Source organism: Phyllobates terribilis, unplaced genomic scaffold (genome assembly GCF_046119375.1).
Source record: "Phyllobates terribilis strain yellow unplaced genomic scaffold, ASM4611937v1 Scaffold_3__8_contigs__length_932513732, whole genome shotgun sequence".
NCBI lineage: Eukaryota > Metazoa > Chordata > Amphibia > Anura > Dendrobatidae > Phyllobates > Phyllobates terribilis.
Genome location: NW_027362763.1, coordinates 634,126,828 through 634,151,327, shown reverse-complemented (window position 1 = coordinate 634,151,327; position 24,500 = coordinate 634,126,828).

The window sequence follows — 24,500 nt, the reverse complement described above, 5'->3', positions numbered from 1 at the left end:
CCACGGGTGTAAAATTGAAAAAAGTTATAAATAAATTTTTTTTGGACTTAGTCATTTTTCTGGCGTTTATCAGACTTTCAGATAGGGAAAATGTCAGTGAGTGTTCCGCTTTCAGTTCCAGAGCGATTCGCCTGATGCGTTCTTGATATTTAGACGTTTTCAGCCAATTTTTAGAATTTTTGAAAATTTCACTTTTTTGTGAAAATATCCGCTAAATAAGGGAATAATATGTGTGAGGGTACCCCAGGAGAGTTCCAAATGTGTGTGGGTAGAATATATATCCCACGGGGTAAAATTGAAAAAAGTTATAAATAATTTTTTTTTGGACTTAGTCATTTTTCCGGCGTTTATCAGACTTTCAGAGAGGGAAAATGTCAGTGAATGTTACCATTTCAGTTCCAGAGCGATTCGCCCGATGAGTTCTTGATATTGAGTCGTTTTCAGCCAATTTTCAGAATTTTTGAAAATTTTACTTTTTGTGAAAATATCCACTAAATGAGGGAATAATATGTGTGAGGGTACCCCAGGAGAGTTCCAAATGTGTATGGGTAGAATATGTATCCCACGGTGTAAAATTGAAAAAAGATGAAAAAAAATTTTTTTTGAACCTAGTCATTTCTCCGGAGTTTATCAGACTTTCAGAGAGGGAAGATGTCAGTGAGCGTTCCGATTTCAGTGTCAGAGCGATTCGCCCGATGAGTCCTTGATATTTAGTCGTTTTCAGCCAATTTTCTGAATTTTTGAAAATTTCACTTTTTTGTGAAAATATCTGCTAAATGAGGGAATAATATGTGTGAGGGTACCCAAGGAGAGTTCCAAATGTGTGTGGGTAGAATATATATCCCACGGGGGTAAAATTGAAAAAAGTTGTAAATAATTTTTTTTTGGACTTAGTCATTTTTCCGGCGCTTATCAGACTTTCAGAGAGGGAAAATGTCAGTGAGTGTTACGATTTCAGTTCCAGAGCGATTCGCTCGATGAGTTATTGATATTTAGTCGTTTTCAGCCAATTTTCTGAATTTTTGAAAATTTTTCTTTTTTGTGAAAATATCCGCTAAATGAGGGAATAATATGTGTGAGGGTACCCCAGGAGAGTACCAAATGGGTGTGGGTAGAATATATATCCCACGGGGGTAAAATCGAAAAAAGTTGAAATTTTTTTTTTTTCGACCTAGTCATTTTTCCGCCGTTTATCACACTTTTAGAGAGGGGAAATGTCTGTGAGCGTTCCGATTTCATTTCCAGAGCAATTCGCCCGATGAGTCCTTGATATTTAGTCGTTTTCAGCCAATTTTCAGAATTTTTAAAAATTTCACTTTTTTGTGAAAATATCCGCTAAATGAGGGAATAATATGTGTGAGGGTACCCCAGGAGAGTTCCAAATGTGTGTGGGTAGAATATATATCCCAGAGGGTAAAATTGAAAAAAGTTGAAAAAATTATTTTTTTTGGACTTAGTCATTTTTCCGGCGTTTATCAGACTTTCAGAGAGGGGAAATGTCAGTGAGTGTTACGATTTCATTTCCAGAGCGATTCGACTGAAGAGTTCTTGATATTTAGTCGTTTTCAGCCAATTTGCAGTATTTTGGAAAATTTCACTTTTTTTGTGAAAATATCCGCTAAATGAGGCAATAATATGTGTGAGGGTACCCCAGGAGAGTTCCAAATGTGTGTGGGTAGAATATATATCCCACGGGGGTAAAATTTAAAAAAGTTAAAAAAAATTTTTTTTGGACTTAGTCATTTCTCCGGAGTTTATCAGTAGTGTTGAGCCACCCCCGTAGTGTTCGGGTTCGGTTCAGTTCGTCGAACTCCGGGATGTTCGTCGAACTGTTCGTCGAACACCTTAGAACACCGTCGAACACCGTTAAAACCAATGGCAGGCAAACAAAAACACATAGAAACACATAGAAAACACCTTCAAAGGTGTCCAAAAGCTGACAAACTACTCAGAAGACGCTTTCTTTAAAAAAGCCGGCCGGCAATTCAGCAGCGGCATACACCGGTACCCGACAATTTAGACAAGAAGGAATAGAGCCTCACACATAGATTAGATAGATAGAAACATGTCAGTCACACATATAAGAAGCACAGTGACAGTGTTGCTTACTGTACTTGTCATTTAGTGTAAAGGATTTATTAAAAACTATAATAGTGTTTTGATGCACTGTCTCTTTAAAAAAGCCAGCCGGCAATTCAGCATCTGTACCCGACAATTTATAACAGACAGAATAAAGCTTCACACATAGATTAGATAGATAGAAACATGTCAGTCACATATATATGAAGTACAGTGATAGTGTTGGTTACTGTACTTGTCATTTAGTATTAAAATAAAGGATTTATTATTAAAAAAAACTGGCGTGGGGTTCCCCTTAATTTTAGTCTCTAGCGGAGGTTAAGCAGACAGCTGGGTCAGATGTTTGAAGCCTGGGAAGGGGGTAATACCCACGGAGCTTCCCAGGCTACTAATATGTGCCCCCAGCTGAATACATAGCCTTTACTAGCTATTAAAATGGGGGACCCCCCCCAAAAAATGACGTGGGGTCCCCCCTAATTTAATAGCTAGCAAAGGCTAGGCAGACAGCTGTGGGCTGATATTAATAGCCCAGGAAGGGTGCCATGAATATTGGCCCCCTCCCAGGCTAGAAACACCAGCCGTCAGCCGCCCCAGAAATGGCGCATTCATAGGATGCGCCAATTCTGGCATTTAGCCTCGCTCTTCCACGCTGCCCTGTAGCGGTGGCAGGGGGTAATAGGGCTGGGGTTGATGTCAGCTTATAATGCCAGCTGACATCAAGCCCAGGTTAGTAATGGAGAGGCGTCTATAAGACACCCCCATTACTAACCCCATAGTCAAAGTTAAAAGAATACACAAACACCCAGAATAAAGTCCTTTAATTGAAATAAAGACACAATCCTTTATTGTTCTAAATTAAACCATACTTACCATCACGCCCATTCCAGCTGAAGCCAACGATCTCCTGCAATAAAAGAAAAATAATAAAGCAACATCATCCTTACCTTTCCATGGTTCCCACGACAGCTTCAGCTCTGCTACATCGAGATAACAGGCTGGACCGCAGCAGAACGCTGCCATCCAGCCTGTCATCCCGCAGACACTGAGAAGCGCAGGCTTGCTTGCGCTCTGCAGTGTCTGGCTGTGACGGCATAAAGATGAGACGAGTTCATGTCCAATGAACTCGGCGCACCTCATGCACGTCACTGACAGCGTGGGAAAATTCTCACGCTGAAGCGCTGAGTGCAGGAGAATTCTCCCACGCTGTCAGTGACGTGCATAAGGTGAGCTCATGTCCAATGAACTCAGCTCACCTCCTGCACGTCACTGACAGCGTGGGAGAATTCTCCTGCACTCAGCGCTTCAGCGTGAGAATTCTCCCACGCTGAAGCGCTGAGTGCAGGAGAATTTTCCCACGCTGTCAGTGACGTGCATGAGGTGAGCCGAGTTCATTGGACATTAACTCGGCTCATCTGGATGCCCTCACAGAGAGACACTGTGGAGCGCAAGCAAGCCTGCGCTTCTCAGTGTCTGCGGGATGACAGGCTGGATGGCAGCGTTCTGCTGCGGTCCAGCCTGTCATCTCGATGTAGCAGAGCTGAAGCTGTCATGGGAACCATGGAAAGGTAAGGATGATGTTGCTTTATTATTTTTCTTTTATTTCAGGAGATCATTGGCTTCAGCTGGAATGGACGTGACGGTAAGTATGGTTTAATTTAGAACAATAAAGAATTGTGTGTTTATTTCAATTAAAGGACTTTTTTCTGGGTGTTGTGTTTTTTTTAAATACTTTACTAGAAATTCATGGTGGTCATGTCTAATATTGGCGTGACCCCATGAATTTTGGGCTTAGGGCCAGCTGATAATGCCAAGCTGGCCCTAACCCCTTTATTTCCCAGTGAGCCACCGCATCAGGGCCCTGGATGAGTTGGGTACAGCGCCAGAAGATGGCGCTTCTATGAACGCGCCATTTTCCGGGGTGGCTGCGGACTGCAATTTGCAGCGGGGGTGGCCCAGAAAGCTTGGGCCTCCCTGCGCTGCGGATTCCAACCCCCAGCTGCATAGTTGTACCTGTCTGGACACAAAAACAGGGCGAAGCCCCACGTCAATTTTCTTTAAATTATTTCATGAAATAATTAAGAAAAAAAGGGCTTCCCTATATTGTTGTGTCCGGCCAGGTACAAATAGGCAGCTGGTGGTTGGGGGCAGCCCGTTCCTGCCTGCTGCACCTGACTGGACACAAATATAGTGCGAAGCCCCACGTCAATTTTTTTTTAATTATTTCATGAATTTCCTGAAATAATTTAAAAAAATTGAAGTGGGGCTTCGCACTATATTTGTGTCCAGTCAGGTACAGCAGGCAGGAACGGGCTGCCCCCAACCACCAGCTGCCTATTTGTACCTGGCCGGACACAACAATATAGGGAAGGCCTTTTTTTCTTAATTATTTCATGAATTTCATGAAATAATTAAAAAAAATTGAAGTGGGGCTTCGCACTATATTTGTGTCCAGCCAGGTACAGCAGGCAGGAACGGGCTGCCCCCAACCACCAGCTGACTATTTGTACCTGGCCGGACACAACAATATAGGGAAGGCCTTTTTTTCTTAATTATTTCATGAATTTCATGAAATAATTAAAAAAAAAATATGTGGGGCTTCGCCCTATTTTTGTGTCCAGCCAGGTACAACTAGGCAGCTGGGGGCTGGAATCTGCAGCGCAGGGAGGCCCAAGCTTTCTGGGCCCCCCCCCGCTGCAAATTGCAGTCCGCAGCCACCCCGGAAAATGGCGCGTTCATAGAAGCGCTATCTTCTGGCGCTGTACCCAACTCATCCAGGGCACTGGTGCGGTGGCTCACTGGGTAATAAAGGGGTTAGGGCCAGCTTGGTATTATCAGCTGGCCCCAAGCCCAAAATTCATGGGGTCACGCCAGTATTAGACATGACCGCCATGAATTTCTAGTAAAGTATTTAAAAAAAACACAACACCCAGAATAAAGTCCTTTAATTGAAATAAACACACAATTCTTTATTGTTCTAAATTAAACTATACTTACGATCACGCCCATTCCAGCTGAAGCCAACGATCTCCTGCAATAAAAGAAAAATAATAAACCAACCTCATCCTTACCTTTCCATGGTTCCCACGACAGCTTCAGCTCTGCTACATCGAGATGACAGACTGGACCGCAGCAGAAAGCTGCCATCCAGCCTGTCATCCCGCAGACACTGAGAAGCGCAGGCATGCTTGCGCTCCACATTGTCTCTCTGTGACGGCATAAAGATGAGCCGAGGTCATGTCCAATGAACTCAGCTCACCTCATGCACCTCACTGACAGCGTGGGAAAATTCTCCTGCACTCAGCGCTTCAGCGTGAGAACTCTCCCACGCTGGAAGTGACGTGCATGAGGTGAGCCGAGTTCATTGGACATGACCTCGGCTCATCTTTATGCCGTCACAGAGAGACAATGTGGAGCGCAAGCATGCCTGCGCTTCTCAGTGTCTGCGGGATGACAGGCTGGATGGCAGCTTTCTGCTGCGGTCCAGTCTGTCATCTCGATGTAGCAGAGCTGAAGCTGTCGTGGGAACCATGGAAAGGTAAGGATGAGGTTGCTTTATTATTTTATTTTTATTACAGGAGATCGTTGGCTTCAGCTGGAATGGGCGTGACGGTAAGTATGGTTTAATTTAGAAAAATAAAGAATTGTGTCTTTATTTCAATTAAAGGACTTTATTATGGGTGTTTGTGTTTTTTTTAACTTTGACTATGGGGTTAGTAATGGGGGTCTCTTGTAGACGTCTCTCCATTACTAACCTGGGCTTGATGTCAGCTGGCATTATAAGCTGACATCAACCCCAGCCCTATTACCCCCTGCCACCGCACCAGGGCAGCGTGGAAGAGCGAGGCTAAGTGCCAGAATTGGCGCATCCTATGAATGCGCCATTTCTGGGGCGGCTGACGGCTGGTGTTTCTAGCCTGGGAGGGGGAAAATATTCATGGCTCCCTTCCTGGGCTATTAATATCAGCCCCAGCTGTCTGCCTAGCCTTTGCTAGCTATTAAATTAGGGGGGACCCCACGTCATTTTTTTGGGGGGGTCCCCCATTTTAATAGCTAGTAAAGGCTATGTATTCAGCTGGGGGCTGATATTAGTAGCCTGGGAAGCTCCGTGGGTATTACCCCCTTCCCAGGCTTCAAACATCTGCCCCAGCTGTCTGCTTAACCTTCGCTAGAGCCTAAAATTAAAGGGAACCCCACGCCAATTTTTTTTAATGATAAATCCTTTATTTTAATACTAAATGACAAGTACAGTAACCAACACTATCACTGTACTTCATATATATGTGACTGACATGTTTCTATCTATCTAATCTATGTGTGAAGCTCTATTCTGTCTGTTATAAATTGTCGGGTACAGATGCTGAATTGCCGGCCGGCTTTCTTAAAGAGACGGTGCATGAAAACACTATTATTTTTTTTAATAAATCCTTTACACTAAATGACAAGTACAGTAAGCAACACTGTCACTGTACTTCATATATATGTGACTGACATGTTTCTATCTATCTAATCTATGTGTGATTCTCTATTCCTTCTATTCTAAATTGTTGGGTACAGATGCTGAATTGCCGGCCGGTTTTTTTAAAGAGACGGTGCATGAAAACACTATTATTTTTTTTGATAAATCCTTTACGCTAAATGACAAGTACAGTAAGCAGCACTTTCACTGTACTTCGTATATATGTGGCTGACATGTTTATATCTATCTAATCTATGTGTGAAGCTCTATTCTTTCGGTTCTAAATTGTCGGGTACCGGTGTATGCCGCTGCTGAATTGCCGGCTTTTCATGTTTCACTGTTGGCACTGTTCCCATCGATTTGGCCAATCACTGTAATGCCACAACCACCATGGCTGTGGCATTACAGTGAGTGGCAGACAATCCCTGCATGATTGGTGCTCTAAATAGCACCAGACATGCAGGACACGCTTTTGGTGCACGAACAGTTATCGAACATAACCTCGAACAGCCGAATTTTTTGCAAATCGTTCGGGTTCGTCGAACAACTCGAACACCGCCCAAAACAGCTCGAATTTGAGATTGGCGAACAGTTCTAGTCGAACACCGCTCATCTCTATTTATCAGACTTTCAGAGAGGGAAAATGTCAGTGAATGTTCCGATTTCAGTTCCAGAGCGATTCCCCCGATTAGTTCTTGATATTTAGTCGTTTTTAGCAAATTTTTGTGAAAATATCCGCTAAATGAGGCAATAATATGTGTGAGGGTTCTTGATATTTAGTCGTTTTCAGCCAATTTTCTGAATTTTTGAAAATTTCTCTTTTTTGTGAAAATATACGCTAAATGAGGGAATAATATGTGTGAGGGTACCCCAGGAGAGTACCAAATGTGTGTGGGTAGAATATATATCCCACGGGGGTAAAATCGAAAAAAGTTGAAATTTTTTTTTTTTCGACCTAGTCATTTTTCCGCCGTTTATCACACTTTTAGAGAGGGGAAATGACTGTGAGCGTTCCGATTTCAGTTCCAGAGCGATTCGCCCGATGAGTCCTTGATATTTAGTCGTTTTAAGCCAATTTTCTGAATTTTTGAAAATTTCACTTTTTTGAGAAAATATACGCTAAATGAGGGAATAATATGTGTGAGGGTACCCCAGGAGAGCTCCAAATGTGTGTGGGTAGAATATATATCCCACGGGGGTAAAATCGAAAAAAGTTGTAAATAATTTTTTTTTGGACTTAGTCATTTTTCCGGTGTTTATCAGACTTTCAGAGAGGGGAAATGTCAGTGAGTGTTACAGTTTCAGTTCCAGAGTGATTCGCCCGATGAGTTCTTGATATTTAGTCGTTTTCAGCCAATTTTCTGAATTTTTAAAAATTTCACTTTTTTGCGAAAATATCCGCTAAATGAGGGAAAAATATGTGTGAGGGTACCCCAGGAGAGTGCCAAATGTGTGTGGGTAGAATATATATCCCAGAGGGTAAAATTGAAAAAAGATAAAAAAAATTTTTTTTGGACTTAGTCATTTCTCCGGAGTTTATCAGACTTTCAGAGAGGGAAAATGTCAGTGAGTGTTCCGATTTAAGTTCCAGAGCGATTCGCCCGATGAGTTCTTGATATTTAGTCGTTTTTAGCAAATTTTCTGAATTTTTGAAAATTTCACTTTTTTGTGAAAATATCCACTAAATGAGGCAATAATATGTGTGAGGGTACCCCAGGAGAGTTCCAAATGTGTGTGGGTAGAATATATATCCCACGGGGGTAAAATTGAAAAAAGTTGTAAATAATTTTTTTTTGGACTTAGTCATTTTTCCGGCGTTTATCAGACTTTCAGAGAGGGAAAATGTCAGTGAGTGTTACCATTTCAGTTCCAGAGCGATGCGCCCGATGAGTTCTTGATATTTAGTCGTTTTCAGCCAATTTTCAGAATTTTTGAAAATTTCACTTTTTGTGAAAATATCCGCTAAATGAGGGAATAATATGTGTGAGGGTACCCCAGGAGAGTTCCAAATGTGTGTGGGTAGAATATATATCCCAGAGGGTAAAATTGAAAAAAGTTGAAAAAATTTTTTTTTTTGGACTTAGTCATTTTTCCGCCGTTTATCAGACTTTCAGAGAGGGGAAATGTCAGTGAGTGTTCCGATTTCAGTTCCAGAGCGATTTGACCGATGAGTCCTTGATATTTAGTCGTTTTCAGCCAATTTGCAGTATTTTTGAAAATTTCACTTTTTTTGTGAAAATATCCGCTAAATGAGGCAATAATATGTGTGAGGGTACCCCAGGAGAGTTCCAAATGTGTGTGGGTAGAATATATATCCCACGGGGGTAAAATTTAAAAAAGTTAAAAAAAATTTTTTTTGGACTTAGTCATTTTTCCGGCGTTTATCAGACTTTCAGAGAGGGAAAATGTCAGTGAGTGTTATCACTTCAGTTCCAGAGCGATTCGCCCGATGAGTTCTTGATATTTAGTCGTTTTCAGCCAAAATTCAGAATTTTTGAAAATTTCACTTTTTGTGAAAATATCCGCTAAATGAGGGAATAATATGTGTGAGGGTACCCCAGGAGAGTTCCAAATGTGTATGGGTAGAATATGTATCCCACGGTGTAAAATTGAAAAAAGTTGAAAAAAATTTTTTTTTGAACCTAGTCATTTCTCCGGAGTTTATCAGACTTTCAGAGAGGGAAGATGTCAGTGAGCATTCCGATTTCAGTGTCAGAGCGATTCGCCCGATGAGTCCTTGATATTTAGTCGTTTTCAGCCAATTTTCTGAATTTTTGAAAATTTCACTTTTTTGTGAAAATATCCGCTAAATGAGGGAATAATATGTGTGAGGGTACCCCAGGAGAGTACCAAATGTGTGTGGGTAGAATATATATCCCACGGGGGTAAAATCGAAAAAAGTTGAAATTTTTTTTTTTTCGACCTAGTCATTTTTCCGCCGTTTATCACACTTTTAGAGAGGGGAAATGTCTGTGAGCGTTCCGATTTCAGTTCCAGAGCGATTCACCCGATGAGTCCTTGATATTTTGTCGTTTACAGCCAATTTTCTGAATTTTTGAAAATTTCACTTTTTTGTGAAAATATCCGCTAAATGAGGGAATAATATGTGTGAGGGTACCCCAGGAGTGTTCCAAATGTGTGTGGGTAGAATATATATCCCAGAGGGTAAAATTGAAAAAAGTTGACAAAATTTTTTTTTTGGACTTAGTCATTTTTCCGGCATTTATCAGACTTTCAGAGAGGGGAAATGTCAGTGAGTGTTACGATTTCAGTTCCAGAGTGATTCGACCGATGAGTCCTTGATATTTAGTCGTTTTCAGCCAATTTGCAGTATTTTTGAAAATTTCACTTTTTTTGTGAAAATATCCGCTAAATGAGGCAATAATATGTGTGAGGGTACCCCAGGAGTGTTCAAAATGTGTGTGGGTAGAATATATATCCCACGGGGGTAAAATTTAAAAAAGTGAAAAAAAATTTTTTTTGGACTTAGTCATTTCTTCGGAGTTTATCAGACTTTCAGAGAGGGAAAATGTCAGTGAGTGTTCCGATTTCAGTTCCAGAGCGATTCGCCCGATGAGTTCTTGATATTTAGTCGTTTTTAGCAAATTTTCTGAATTTTTGAAAATTTCACTTTTTTGTAAAAATATCCGCTAAATGAGGGAATAATATGTGTGAGGGTACCCCAGGAGAGTTCCAAATGTGTGTGGGTAGAATATATATCCCAGAGGGTAAAATTGAAAAAAGTTGAAAAAATTTTTTTTTTTGGACTTAGTCATTTTTCCGGCGTTTATCAGACTTTCAGAGAGGGGAAATGTCAGTGAGTGTTACGATTTCAGTTCAAGAGCGATTTGACCGATGAGTCCTTGATATTTAGTCGTTTTCAGCCAATTTGCAGTATTTTTGAAAATTTCACTTTTTTGTGAAAATATCCGCTAAATGAGGCAATAATATGTGTGCGGGTACCCCAGGAGAGTTCCAAATGTGTGTGGGTAGAATATATATCCCACAGGGGTAAAATTTAAAAAAGTTAAAAAAAAATTTTTTTGGACTTAGTCATTTTTCCGGCGTTTATCAGACTTTCAGAGAGGGAAAATGTCAGTGAGTGTTACCATTTCAGTTCCAGAGCGATTCGCCCGATGAGTTCTTGATATTTAGTCGTTTTCAGCCAATTTTCAGAATTTTTGAAAATTTCACTTTTTGTGAAAATATCCGCTAAATGAGGGAATAATATGTGTGAGGGTACCCCAGGAGAGTTCCAAATGTGTATGGGTAGAATATGTATCCCACGGTGTAAAATTGAAAAAAGTTGAAAAAAATTTTTTTTTGAACCTAGTCATTTCTCCGGAGTTTATCAGACTTTCAGAGAGGGAAGATGTGAGTGAGCATTCCGATTTCAGTGTCAGAGCGATTCGCACGATGAGTCCTTGATATTTAGTCGTTTTCAGCCAATTTTCTGAATTTTTGAAAATTTCACTTTTTTGTGAAAATATCCGCTAAATGAGGGAATAATATGTGTGAGGGTACCCCAGGAGAGTACCAAATGTGTGTGGGTAGAATATATATCCCACGGGGGTAAAATCGAAAAAAGTTGAAATTTTTTTTTTTTCAACCTAGTCATTTTTCCGCCGTTTATCACACTTTTAGAGAGGGGAAATGTCTGTGAGCGTTCCGATTTCAGTTCCAGAGCGATTCACCCGATGAGTCCTTGATATTTTATCGTTTACAGCCAATTTTCTGAATTTTTGAAAATTTCACTTTTTTGTGAAAATATCCGCTAAATGAGGGAATAATATGTGTGAGGGTACCCCAGGAGTGTTCCAAATGTGTGTGGGTAGAATATATATCCCACGGGGGTAAAATCGAAAAAAGTTGTAAATAATTTTTTTTTGGACTTAGTCATTTTTCCGGTGTTTATCAGACTTTCAGAGAGGGGAAATGTCAGTGAGTGTTACAGTTTCAGTTCCAGAGCGATTCGCCCGATGAGTTCTTGATATTTAGTCGTTTTTAGCAAATTTTCTGAATTTTTGAAAATTTCACTTTTTTGTAAAAATATCCGCTAAATGAGGGAATAATATGTGTGAGGGTACCCCAGGAGAGTTCCAAATGTGTGTGGGTAGAATATATATCCCAGAGGGTAAAATTGAAAAAAGTTGAAAAAATTTTTTTTTTTGGACTTAGTCATTTTTCCGGCGTTTATCAGACTTTCAGAGAGGGGAAATGTCAGTGAGTGTTACGATTTCAGTTCAAGAGCGATTTGACCGATGAGTCCTTGATATTTAGTCGTTTTCAGCCAATTTGCAGTATTTTTGAAAATTTCACTTTTTTGTGAAAATATCCGCTAAATGAGGCAATAATATGTGTGCGGGTACCCCAGGAGAGTTCCAAATGTGTGTGGGTAGAATATATATCCCACGGGGGTAAAATCGAAAAAAGTTGTAAATAATTTTTTTTTGGACTTAGTCATTTTTCCGGTGTTTATCAGACTTTCAGAGAGGGGAAATGTCAGTGAGTGTTACAGTTTCAGTTCCAGAGCGATTCGCCCGATGAGTTCTTGATATTTAGTCGTTTTCAGCCAATTTTCAGATTTTTTAAAAATTTCACTTTTTTGCGAAAATATCCACTAAATGAGGGAATAATATGTGTGAGGGTACCCCAGGAGAGTTCCAAATGTGTGTGGGTAGAATATATATCCCATTGGGGTAAAATTTAAAAAAGTTAAAAAAATTTTTTTTTGAAGTTAGTCATTTTTCCAGCGTTTATCAGACTTTCAGAGAGGGAAAATGTCAGTGAGTGTTCCGATTTCAGTTCCAGAGCGATTCGCCCGATCAGTCCTTGATATTTAGTCGTTTTCAGCTAATTTGCAGTAATTTTGAAAATTTCACTTTTTTGTGAAAATATCCGCTAAATGAGGCAATAATATGTGTGAGGGTACCCCAGGAGAGTTCAAAATGTGTGTTGGTAGAATATATATCCCACGGGGGTAAAATTTAAAAAAGTTAAAAAAAATTTTTTTAGGACTTAGTCATTTTTCCGGAGTTTATCAGTCTTTCAGAGAGGGGAAATGTCAGTGAGTGTTCCGATTTCAGTTCCAGAGCGATTTGCCTGATGAGTCCTTGATATTTAGTCATTTTTAGCAAATTTTCTGAATTTTTGAAAATTTCACTTTTTTGTGAAAATATCCGCTAAATGAGGCAATAATATGTGTGAGGGTACCCCAGGAGAGTTCCAAATGTGTGTGGGTAGAATATATATCCCACGGGGGTAAAATTGAAAAAAGTTGTAAATAATTTTTTTTTGGACTTAGTCATTTTTCCGGCATTTATCAGACTTTCAGAGAGGGAAAATGTCAGTGAGTGTTCCGATTTCAGTTCCAGAGCGATTCGCCCGATGAGTTCTTGATATTTAGTCATTTTTAGCAAATTTTCAGAATTTTTGAAAATTTCACTTTTTTGTGAAAATAACCGCTAAATGAGGGAATAATATGTGTGAGGGTACCCCAGGAGAGTTCCAAATGTGTGTGGGTAGAATATATATCCCATTGGGGTAAAATTTAAAAAAGTTAAAAAAAATTTTTTTTGAACTTAGTCATTTCTCCGGAGTTTATCAGACTTTCAGAGAGGGAAAATGTCAGTGAGTGTTCCGATTTCAGTTCCAGAGCGATTCGCCCAATGAGTCCTTGATATTTAGTCGTTTTTAGCAAATTTTCAGAATTTTTGAAAAATTCACTTTTTTGTGAAAATATCCGCTAAATGAGGCAATAATATGTGTGAGGGTACCCCAGGAGAGTTCCAAATGTGTGTGGGTAGAATATATATCCCACGGGGGTAAAATTGAAAAAAGTTGTAAATAATTTTTTTTTGGACTTAGTCATTTTTCCGGCGTTTATCAGACTTTCAGAGAGGGGAAATGTCAGTGAGTGTTACGATTTCAGTTCCAGAGTGATTCGACCGATGAGTCCTTGATATTTAGTCGTTTTCAGCCAATTTGCAGTATTTTTGAAAATTTCACTTTTTTTGTGAAAATATCCGCTAAATGAGGCAATAATATGTGCGAGGGTACCCAGGAGTGTTCAAAATGTGTGTGGGTAGAATATATATCCCACAGGGGTAAAATTTAAAAAAGTTAAAAAAAATTTTTTTTGGACTTAGTCATTTCTCCGGAGTTTATCAGACTTTCAGAGAGGGAAAATGTCAGTGAGTGTTCCGATTTCAGTGTCAGAGCGATTCACCCGATGAGTCCTTTATATTTAGTAGTTTTCAGCCAATTTTCAGAATTTTTGAAAATTTCTCTTTTTTGTGAAAATATCCGCTAAATGAGGGAATAATATGTGTGAGGGTACCCCAGGAGAGTACCAAATGTGTGTGGGTAGAAAATATATCCCACGGGGGTAAAATTTAAAAAAGTTAAAAAAAATTTTTTTTGGACTTAGTCATTTCTTCGGAGTTTATCAGACTTTCAGAGAGGGAAAATGTCAGTGAGTGTTCCGATTTCAGTTCCAGAGCGATTCGCCCGATGAGTTCTTGATATTTTGTCGTTTTTAGCAAATTTTCTGAATTTTTGAAAATTTCACTTTTTTGTGAAAATATCCGCTAAATGAGGCAATAATATGTGTGAGGGTACCCCAGGAGAGTACCAAATGTGTGTGGGTAGAATATATATCCCACAGGGGTAAAATTGAAAAAAGTTGTAAATAATTTTTTTTTGGACTTAGTCATTTTTCCGGCGTTTATCAGACTTTCAGAGAGGGAAAATGACAGTGAGTGTTCCGATTTCAGTTCCAGAGCGATTTGCCTGATGAGTTCTTGATATTTAGTCGTTTTCAGCCAATTTTCTGAATTTTTCAAAATTTCACTTTTTTGTGAAAATATCCGTTAAATGAGGGAATAATATGTGTTTGCGTACCCCAGGAGAGTTCCAAATGTGTGTGGGTAGAATATATATCCCACGGGGATAAAATTGAAAAAAGTTGTAAATAATTTTTTTGGGGATTTAGTCATTTTTCCGTAGTTTATCAGTCTTTCAGAGAGGGGAAATGTCAGTGACTGTTCCGATTTCAGTTCCAGAGCGATTTGCCTGATGAGTCCTTGATATTTAGTCATTTTTAGCAAATTTTCAGAATTTTTGAAAATTTCACTTTTTTGTGAAAATATCCGCTAAATGAGGGAATAATATGTGTGAGCGTACCCCAGGAGAGTTCCAAATGTGATTGGGTAGAATATATATCCCACGGGGATAAAATTGAAAAAAGTTGTAAATAATTTTTTTTTGGACTTAGTCATTTTTCCAGCGTTTATCAGACTTTCAGAGAGGGGAAATGTCAGTGAGTGTTACGATTTCAGTTCCAGAGCGATTCGACCGATGAGTCCTTGATATTTAGTCATTTTCAGCCAATATGCAATATTTTTGAAAATTTCACTTTTTTTGTGAAAATATCCGCTAAATGAGGCAATAATATGTGTGAGGGTACCCCAGGAGAGTACCAAATGTGTGTGGGTAGAATATATATCCCACGGGGGTAAAATCGAAAAAAGTTGAAATTTTTTTTTTTCGACCTAGTCATTTTTCCGCCGTTTATCACACTTTTAGAGAGGGGAAATGTCTGTGAGCGTTCCGATTTCAGTTCCAGAGTGATTCGCCCGATGAGTCCTTGATATGTAGTCGTTTTCAGCCAATTTTCAGAATTTTTGAAAATTTCACTTTTTTGTGAAAATATCCGCTAAATGAGGGAATAATATGTGTGAGGGTACCCGAGGAGAGTTCCAAATGTGTGTGGACAGAAAATATATCCCACGGGGGTAAAATTGAAAAAAGTTGAAAAAATTTTTTTTTTGGACTTAGTCATTTTTCCGGCGTTTATCAGACTTTCAGAGAGGGGAAATGTCAGTGAGTGTTACGATTTCAGTTCCAGAGCGATTCGACCGATGAGTCCTTGATATTTAGTCGTTTTCAGCCAATTTGCAGTAATTTTCAAAATTTCACTTTTTTTGTGAAAATATCCGCTAAATGAGGCAATAATATGTGTGAGGTTACCCCAGGAGAGTTCCAAATGTGTGTGGGTAGAATATATATCCCATTGGGGAAAAATTTAAAAAAGTTAAAAAAAATTTTTTTTGAAGTTAGTCATTTTTCCAGCGTTTATCAGACTTTCAGAGAGGGAAAATGTCAGTGAGTGTTCCGATTTCAGTTCCAGAGCGATTCGCCCGATGAGTCCTTGATATTTAGTCGTTTTCAGCCAATTTGCAGTAATTTTGAAAATTTCTCTTTTTTGTGAAAATATCCGCTAAATGAGGGAATAATATGTGTGAGGGTACCCCAGGAGAGTACCAAATGTGTGTGAGTAGAATACATATCCCACGGGGGTAAAATCGAAAAAAGTTGAAATTTTTTTTTTTTCGACCTAGTCATTTTTCCGCCGTTTATCACACTTTTAGAGAGGGGAAATGTCTGTGAGCGTTCCGATTTCAGTTCCAGAGCGATTTGGCTGATGAGTCCTTGATATTTAGTCATTTTTAGCAAATTTTCTGAATTTTTGAAAATTTCACTTTTTTGTGAAAATATCCGCTAAATGAGGCAATAATATGTGTGAGGGTACCCCAGGAGAGTTCCAAATGTGTGTGGGTAGAATATATATCCCACGGGGGTAAAATTGAAAAAAGTTGTAAATAATTTTTTTTTGGACTTAGTCATTTTTCCGGCATTTATCAGACTTTCAGAGAGGGAAAATGTCAGTGAGTGTTCCGATTTCAGCTCCAGAGCGATTCGCCCGATGAGTTCTTGATATTTAGTCATTTTTAGCAAATTTTCTGAATTTTTGAAAATTTCACTTTTTTGTGAAAATAACCGCTAAATGAGGGAATAATATGTGTGAGGGTACCCCAGGAGAGTTCCAAATGTGTGTGGGTAGAATATATATCCCACGGGGGTAAAATTGAAAAAAGTTGTAAATAATTTTTTTTTGGACTTAGTCATTTTTCCGGCGTTTATCAGACTTTCAGAGAGGGGAAATGTCAGTGAGTGTTACGATTTCAGTTCCAGAGCGATTCGACCGATGAGTTCTTGATATTTAGTCGCTTTCAGCCAATTTTCTGAATTTTTGAAAATTTCTCTTTTTTGTGAAAATATCCGCTAAATGAGGGAATAATATGTGTGAGGGTACCCCAGGAGAGTACCAAATGTGTGTGGGTAGAATATATATCCCACGGGGGTAAAATCGAAAAAAGTTGAAATTTTTTTTTTTCGACCTAGTCATTTTTCCGCCGTTTATCACACTTTTAGAGAGGGGAAATGTCTGTGAGCGTTCCGATTTCAGTTCCAGAGCGATTCGACCGATGAGTTCGTGATATTTAGTCGTTTTCAGCCAATTTTCTGAATTTTTGAAAATTTCTCTTTTTTGTGAAAATATCCGCTAAATGAGGGAATAATATGTGTGAGGGTACCCCAGGAGAGTACCAAATGTGTGTGGGTAGAATATATATCCCACGGGGGTAAAATCGAAAAAAGTTGAAATTTTTTTTTTCGACCTAGTCATTTTTCCGCCGTTTATCACACTTTTAGAGAGGGGAAATGTCTGTGAGCGTTCCGATTTCAGTTCCAGAGCGATTCACCCGATGCGTCCTTGATATTTAGTCGTTTTCAGCCAATTTTCTGAATTTTTGAAAATTTCACTTTTTTGTGAAAATATCCGCTAAATGAGGGAATAATATGTGTGAGGGTACCCCAGGAGAGTTCCAAATGTGTGTGGGTAGAATATATATCCCACGGGGGTAAAATCGAAAAAAGTTGTAAATAATTTTTTTTTGGACTTAGTCATTTTTCCGGTGTTTATCAGACTTTCAGAGAGGGGAAATGTCAGTGAGTGTTACAGTTTCAGTTCCAGAGCGATTCGCCCGATGAGTTCTTGATATTTAGTCGTTTTCAGCCAATTTTCAGATTTTTTAAAAATTTCACTTTTTTGCGAAAATATCCACTAAATGAGGGAATAATATGTGTGAGGGTACCCCAGGAGAGTTCCAAATGTGTGTGGGTAGAATATATGTCTCATTGGGGTAAAATTTAAAAAAGTTAAAAAAAATTTTTTTTGAAGTTAGTCATTTTTCCAGCGTTTATCAGACTTTCAGAGAGGGAAAATGTCAGTGAGTGTTCCGATTTCAGTTCCAGAGCGATTCGCCCGATCAGTCCTTGATATTTAGTCGTTTTCAGCTAATTTGCAGTAATTTTGAAAATTTCACTTTTTTGTGAAAATATCCGCTAAATGAGGCAATAATATGTGTGAGGGTACACCAGGAGAGTTCAAAATGTGTGTGGGTAGAATATATATCCCACGGGGGTAAAATTTAAAAAAGTTAAAAAAAATTTTTTTAGGACTTAGTCATTTTTCCGGAGTTTATCAGTCTTTCAGAGAGGGGAAATGTCAGTTAGTGTTCCGATTTCAGTTCCAGAGCGATTTGCCTGATGAGTCCTTGATATTTAGTCATTTTTAGCAAATTTTCAGAATTTTTGAAAATTTCACTTTTTTGTGAAAATATCCGCTAAATGAGGCAATAATATGTGTGAGGGTACCCCAGGAGAGTTCCAAATGTGTGTGGGTAGAATATATATCCCACGGGGGTAAAATTGAAAAAAGTTGTAAATAATTTTTTTTTGGACTTAGTCATTTTTCCGGCGTTTATCAGACTTTCAGAGAGGGGAAATGTCAGTGAGTGTTACGATTTCAGTTCCAGAGTGATTCGACCGATGAGTCCTTGATATTTAGTCGTTTTCAGCCAATTTTCTGAATTTTTGAAATTTTCACTATTTTGAGAAAATATCTGCTAAATGAGGGAATAATATGTGTGAGGGTACCCCAGGAGAGTTCCAAATGCTTGAGGGTAGAATATATGTCCCACGGGGATAAAATTGAAAAAAGTTGTAAATAATTTTTTTTTGGACTTATTCATTTTTCCGGAGTTTATCAGTCTTTCAGAGAGGGGAAATGTCAGTGAGCGTTCCGATTTCAGTTCCAGAGCGATTTGCCCGATGAGTCCTTGACATTTAGTCGTTTTCAGCCAATTTTCAGAATTTTTGAAAATTTCACTTTTTTGTGAAAATATCCGCTAAATGAGGGAATAATATGCGTGAGGGTACCCCAGGAGAGTTCCAAATGTGTGTGGGTAGAATATATATCCCACGTGGGTAAAATTGAAAAAAGTTGAAAAAAAATTATTTTTGGACTTAGTCATTTTTCCCGCGTTTATCAGACTTTCAGAGAGGGGAAATGTCAGTGAGCATTCCGATTTCAGTTCCAGAGCGATTTGCCCGATGAGTCCTTGATATTTTGTCGTGTTCAGCAAATTTTCAGAATTTTTGAAAATTTCACTTTTTTGTGAAAATATCCGCTAAATGAGGGAATAATATGTGTGAGGGTACCCCAGGAGAGTTCCAAATGTGTGTGGGTAGAATATGTATCCCACGGGTGTAAAATTGAAAAAATTGTAAAAAAAAATTTTTTTTTGAACCTAGTCATTTCTCCGGAGCTTATCAGACTTTCAGAGAGGGAAAATGTCAGTGAGCGTTCCGATTTCAGTGTCAGAGCGATTCGCCCGATGAGTCCTTGATATTTATTCGTTTTCAGCCAATTTATCTGAATTTTTGAAAATTTCACTTTTTTGTGAAAATATCCGCTAAATGAGGGAATAATATGTGTGAGGGTACCCCAGGAGAGTTCCAAATGTGTGTGGGTAGAATATATATCCCACGGGGGTAAAAATTGAAAAAAGTTAAAAAAAATTCTTTTTTGGACTTAGTCATTTTTCCGCCGTTTATCACACTTTTAGAGAGGGGAAATGTCAGTGAGCGTTCCGATTTCAGTTCCAGAGCGATTTGCCCGATGAGTCCTTGATATTTTCTCGTTTTCAGACAATTTTCAGAATTTTTGAAAATTTCACTTTTTTGTGAAAATATCCGCTAAATGAGGGAATAATATGTGTGAGGGTACCCCAGGAGAGTTCCAAATGTGTGTGGACAGAAAATATATCCCACGGGGGTAAAAATTGAAAAAAGTTAAAAAAAATTCTTTTTTGGACTTAGTCATTTTTCAGGCATTTATCAGACTTTCAGAGAGGGGAAATTTCAGTGAGTGTTCCGATTTCAGTTCCAGAGTGATTCGCCCGATGAGTTCTTGATATTTAGTGGTTTTCTGCCAATTTTCTGAATTTTTGAAATTTTCACTATTTTGAGAAAATATCCGCTAAATGAGGGAATAATATGTGTGAGGGTACCCCAGGAGAGTTCCAAATGCGTGTGGGTAGAATATATGTCCCACGGGGATAAAATTGAAAAAAGTTGTAAATAATTTTTTTTTGGACTTATTCATTTTTCCGGAGTTTATCAGTCTTTCAGAGAGGGGAAATGTCAGTGAGCGTTCCGATTTCAGTTCCAGAGCGATTTGCCCGATGAGTCCTTGATATTTTGTCGTTTTCAGACAATTTTCAGAATTTTTGAAAATTTCACTTTTTTGTGAAAATATCTGCTAAATGAGGGAATAATATGCGTGAGGGTACCCCAGGAGAGTTCCAAATGTGTGTGGGTAGAATATATATCCCACGGGGTAAAATTGAAAAAAGTTGAAAAAAAATTCTTTTTGGACTTAGTCATTTTTCCCGCGTTTATCAGACTTTCAGAGAGGGGAAATGTCAGTGAGCATTCCGATTTCAGTTCCAGAGCGATTTCCCGATGAGTCCTTGATATTTTGTCGTTTTCAGCAAATTTTCTGAATTTTTGAAAATTTCACTTTTTTGTGAAAATATCCGCTAAATGAGGGAATAATATGTGTGAGGGTACCCCAGGAGAGTTCCAAATGTGTGTGGGTAGAATATGTATCCCACGGTGTAAAATTGAAAAAAGTTAAAAAAAATTTTTTTTTGAACCTAGTCATTTCTCCGGAGCATATCAGACTTTCAGAGAGGGAAAATGTCAGTGAGCGTTCCGATTTCAGTGTCAGAGCGATTCGCCCGATGAGTCCTTGATATTTATTCGTTTTCAGCCAATTTATCTGAATTTTTGAAAATTTCACTTTTTTGTGAAAATATCCGCTAAATGAGGGAATAATATGTGTGAGGGTACCCCAGGAGAGTTCCAAATGTGTGTGGGTAGAATATATATCCCACGGGGGTAAAATTGAAAAAAGTCGAAAAAAAATTTTTTTTGGACTGTCTCTTTTCCGTCGTTTATCAGACTTTCAGAGAGGGGAAATGTCAGTGAGCATTCCGATTTCAGTTCCAGAGCGATTTGCCCGATGAGTCCTTGATATTTAATCGTTTTCATCCAATTTTCTGAATTTTTGAAAATTTCACTTTTTTGGGAAAATATCCGCTATATGAGGGAATAATATGTGTGAGGGTACCCCAGGAGAGTTCCAAATGTGTGTGGGTAGAATATATATCCCACGGATGTAAAATTGAAAAAAGTTATAAATAAAATTTTTTTGGACTTAGTCATTTTTCCGGCGTTTATCAGACTTTCAGAGAGGGAAAATGTCAGTGAGTGTTCTGCTTTCAGTTCCAGAGCGATTCGACCGATGAGTTCTTGATATTTAGTCGTTTTCAGCCAATTTTCTGAATTTTTGAAAATTTCACTTTTTTGAGAAAATATCAGCTAAATGAGGGAATAATATGTGTGAGGGTACCCCAGGAGAGTACCAAATGTGTGTGGGTAGAATATCTATCCCACGGGGGTAAAATCGAAAAAAGTTGAACATTTTTTTTTTTCGACCTAGTCATTTTTCCGCCGTTTATCACACTTTTAGAGAGGGGAAATGTCAGTGAGCGTTCCGATTTCAGTTCCAGAGCGATTTGCCCGATGAGTCCTTGATATTTTGTCGTTTTCAGACAATTTTCAGAATTTTTGAAAATTTCACTTTTTTGTGAAAATATCCGCTAAATGAGGGAATAATATGTGTGAGGGTACCCCAGGAGAGTTCCAAATGTGTGTGGACAGAAAATATATCCCACGGGGGTAAAATTGAAAAAAGTTGAAAAAATTTTTTTTTTGGACTTAGTCATTTTTCCGGCGTTTATCAGACTTTCAGAGAGGGGAAATGTCAGTGAGTGTTACGATTTCAGTTCCAGAGCGATTCGACCGATGAGTCCTTGATATTTAGTCGTTTTCAGCCAATTTGCAGTATTTTTGAAAATTTCACTTTTTTTGTGAAAATATCCGCTAAATGAGGCAATAATATGTGTGAGGGTACCCCAGGAGAGTTCAAAATGTGTGTGGGTAGAATATATATCCCACGGGGGTAAAATTTAAAAAAGTTAAAAAAAATTTTTTTTGGACTTAGTCATTTTTCCAGAGTTTATCAGTCTTTCAGAGAGGGGAAATGTCAGTGAGTGTTCCGATTTCAGTTCCAGAGCGATTTGCCTGATGAGTCCTTGATATTTAGTCATTTTTAGCAAATTTTCTAAATTTTTGAAAATTTCACTTTTTTGTGAAAATATCTGCTAAATGAGGCAATAATATGTGTGAGGGTACCCCAGGAGAGTTCCAAATGTGTGTGGGTAGAATATATATCCCATGGGGGTAAAATTTAAAAAAGTTGTAAATAATTTTTTTTTGGACTTAGTCATTTTTCCGGCGTTTATCATACTTTCAGAGAGGGAAAATGACAGTGAGTGTTCCGATTTCAGTTCCAGAGCGATTCGCCTGATGAGTGCTTGATATTTAGTCGTTTTAAGCCAATTTTCTGAATTTTTCAAAATTTCACTTTTTTGTGAAAATATCCGCTAAATGAGGGAATAATATGTGTGAGCGTACCCCAGGAGAGTTCCAAATGTGAGTGGGTAGAATATATATCCCACGGGGATAAAATTGAAAAAAGTTGTAAATAATTTTTTTTTGGCTTAGTCATTTTTCCAGCGTTTATCAGACTTTCAGAGAGGGGAAATGTCAGTGAGTGTTACGATTTCAGTTCCAGAGCGATTCGACCGATGAGTCCTTGATATTTAGTCGTTTTCAGCCAATTTGCAATATTTTTGAAAATTTCACTTTTTTTGTGAAAATATCCGCTAAATGAGGCAATAATATGTGTGAGGGTACCCCAGGAGAGTTCCAAATGTGTGTGGGTAGAATATATATCCCATTGGGGTAAAATTTAAAAAAGTAAAAAAATTTTTTTTTTGAACTTAGTCATTTCTCCGGAGTTTATCAGACTTTCAGAGAGGGGAAATGTCAGTGAGTGTTCCGATTTCAGTTCCAGAGTGATTCGCCCGATGAGTTCTTGATATTTAGTGGTTTTCAGCCAATTTTCTGAATTTTTGAAATTTTCACTATTTTGAGAAAATATCTGCTAAATGAGGGAATAATATGTGTGAGGGTACACCAGGAGAGTTCCAAATGCGTGAGGGTAGAATATATGTCCCACGGGGATAAAATTGAAAAAAGTTGTAAATAATTTTTTTTTGGACTTATTCATTTTTCCGGAGTTTATCAGTCTTTCAGAGAGGGGAAATGTCAGTGAGCGTTCCGATTTCAGTTCCAGAGCGATTTGCCCGATGAGTCCTTGACATTTAGTCGTTTTCAGCCAATTTTCAGAATTTTTGAAAATTTCACTTTTTTGTGAAAATATCCGCTAAATGAGGGAATAATATGTGTGAGGGTACCCCAGGAGAGTTCCAAATGTGTGTGGACAGAAAATATATCCCACGGGGGTAAAAATTGAAAAAAGTTAAAAAAAATTCTTTTTTGGACTTAGTCATTTTTCAGGCATTTATCAGACTTTCAGAGAGGGGAAATTTCAGTGAGTGTTCCGATTTCAGTTCCAGAGTGATTCGCCCGATGAGTTCTTGATATTTAGTGGTTTTCTGCCAATTTTCTGAATTTTTGAAATTTTCACTATTTTGAGAAAATATCCGCTAAATGAGGGAATAATATGTGTGAGGGTACCCCAGGAGAGTTCCAAATGCGTGTGGGTAGAATATATGTCCCACGGGGATAAAATTGAAAAAAGTTGTAAATAATTTTTTTTTGGACTTATTCATTTTTCCGGAGTTTATCAGTCTTTCAGAGAGGGGAAATGTCAGTGAGCGTTCCGATTTCAGTTCCAGAGCGATTTGCCCGATGAGTCCTTGACATTTAGTCGTTTTCAGCCAATTTTCAGAATTTTTGAAAATTTCACTTTTTTGTGAAAATATCTGCTAAATGAGGGAATAATATGCGTGAGGGTACCCCAGGAGAGTTCCAAATGTGTGTGGGTAGAATATATATCCCACGGGGTAAAATTGAAAAAAGTTGAAAAAAAATTCTTTTTGGACTTAGTCATTTTTCCCGCGTTTATCAGACTTTCAGAGAGGGGAAATGTCAGTGAGCATTCCGATTTCAGTTCCAGAGCGATTTCCCGATGAGTCCTTGATATTTTGTCGTTTTCAGCAAATTTTCAGAATTTTTGAAAATTTCACTTTTTTGTGAAAATATCCGCTAAATGAGGGAATAATATGTGTGAGGGTACCCCAGGAGAGTTCCAAATGTGTGTGGGTAGAATATGTATCCCACGGTGTAAAATTGAAAAAAGTTAAAAAAAATTTTTTTTTGAACCTAGTCATTTCTCCGGAGCATATCAGACTTTCAGAGAGGGAAAATGTCAGTGAGCGTTCCGATTTCAGTGTCAGAGCGATTCGCCCGATGAGTCCTTGATATTTATTCGTTTTCAGCCAATTTATCTGAATTTTTGAAAATTTCACTTTTTTGTGAAAATATCCGCTAAATGAGGGAATAATATGTGTGAGGGTACCCCAGGAGAGTTCCAAATGTGTGTGGGTAGAATATATATCCCACGGGGGTAAAATTGAAAAAAGTCGAAAAAAAATTTTTTTTGGACTGTCTTTTATCCGTCGTTTATCAGACTTTCAGAGAGGGGAAATGTCAGTGAGCATTCCGATTTCAGTTCCAGAGCGATTTGCCCGATGAGTCCTTGATATTTAATCGTTTTCATCCA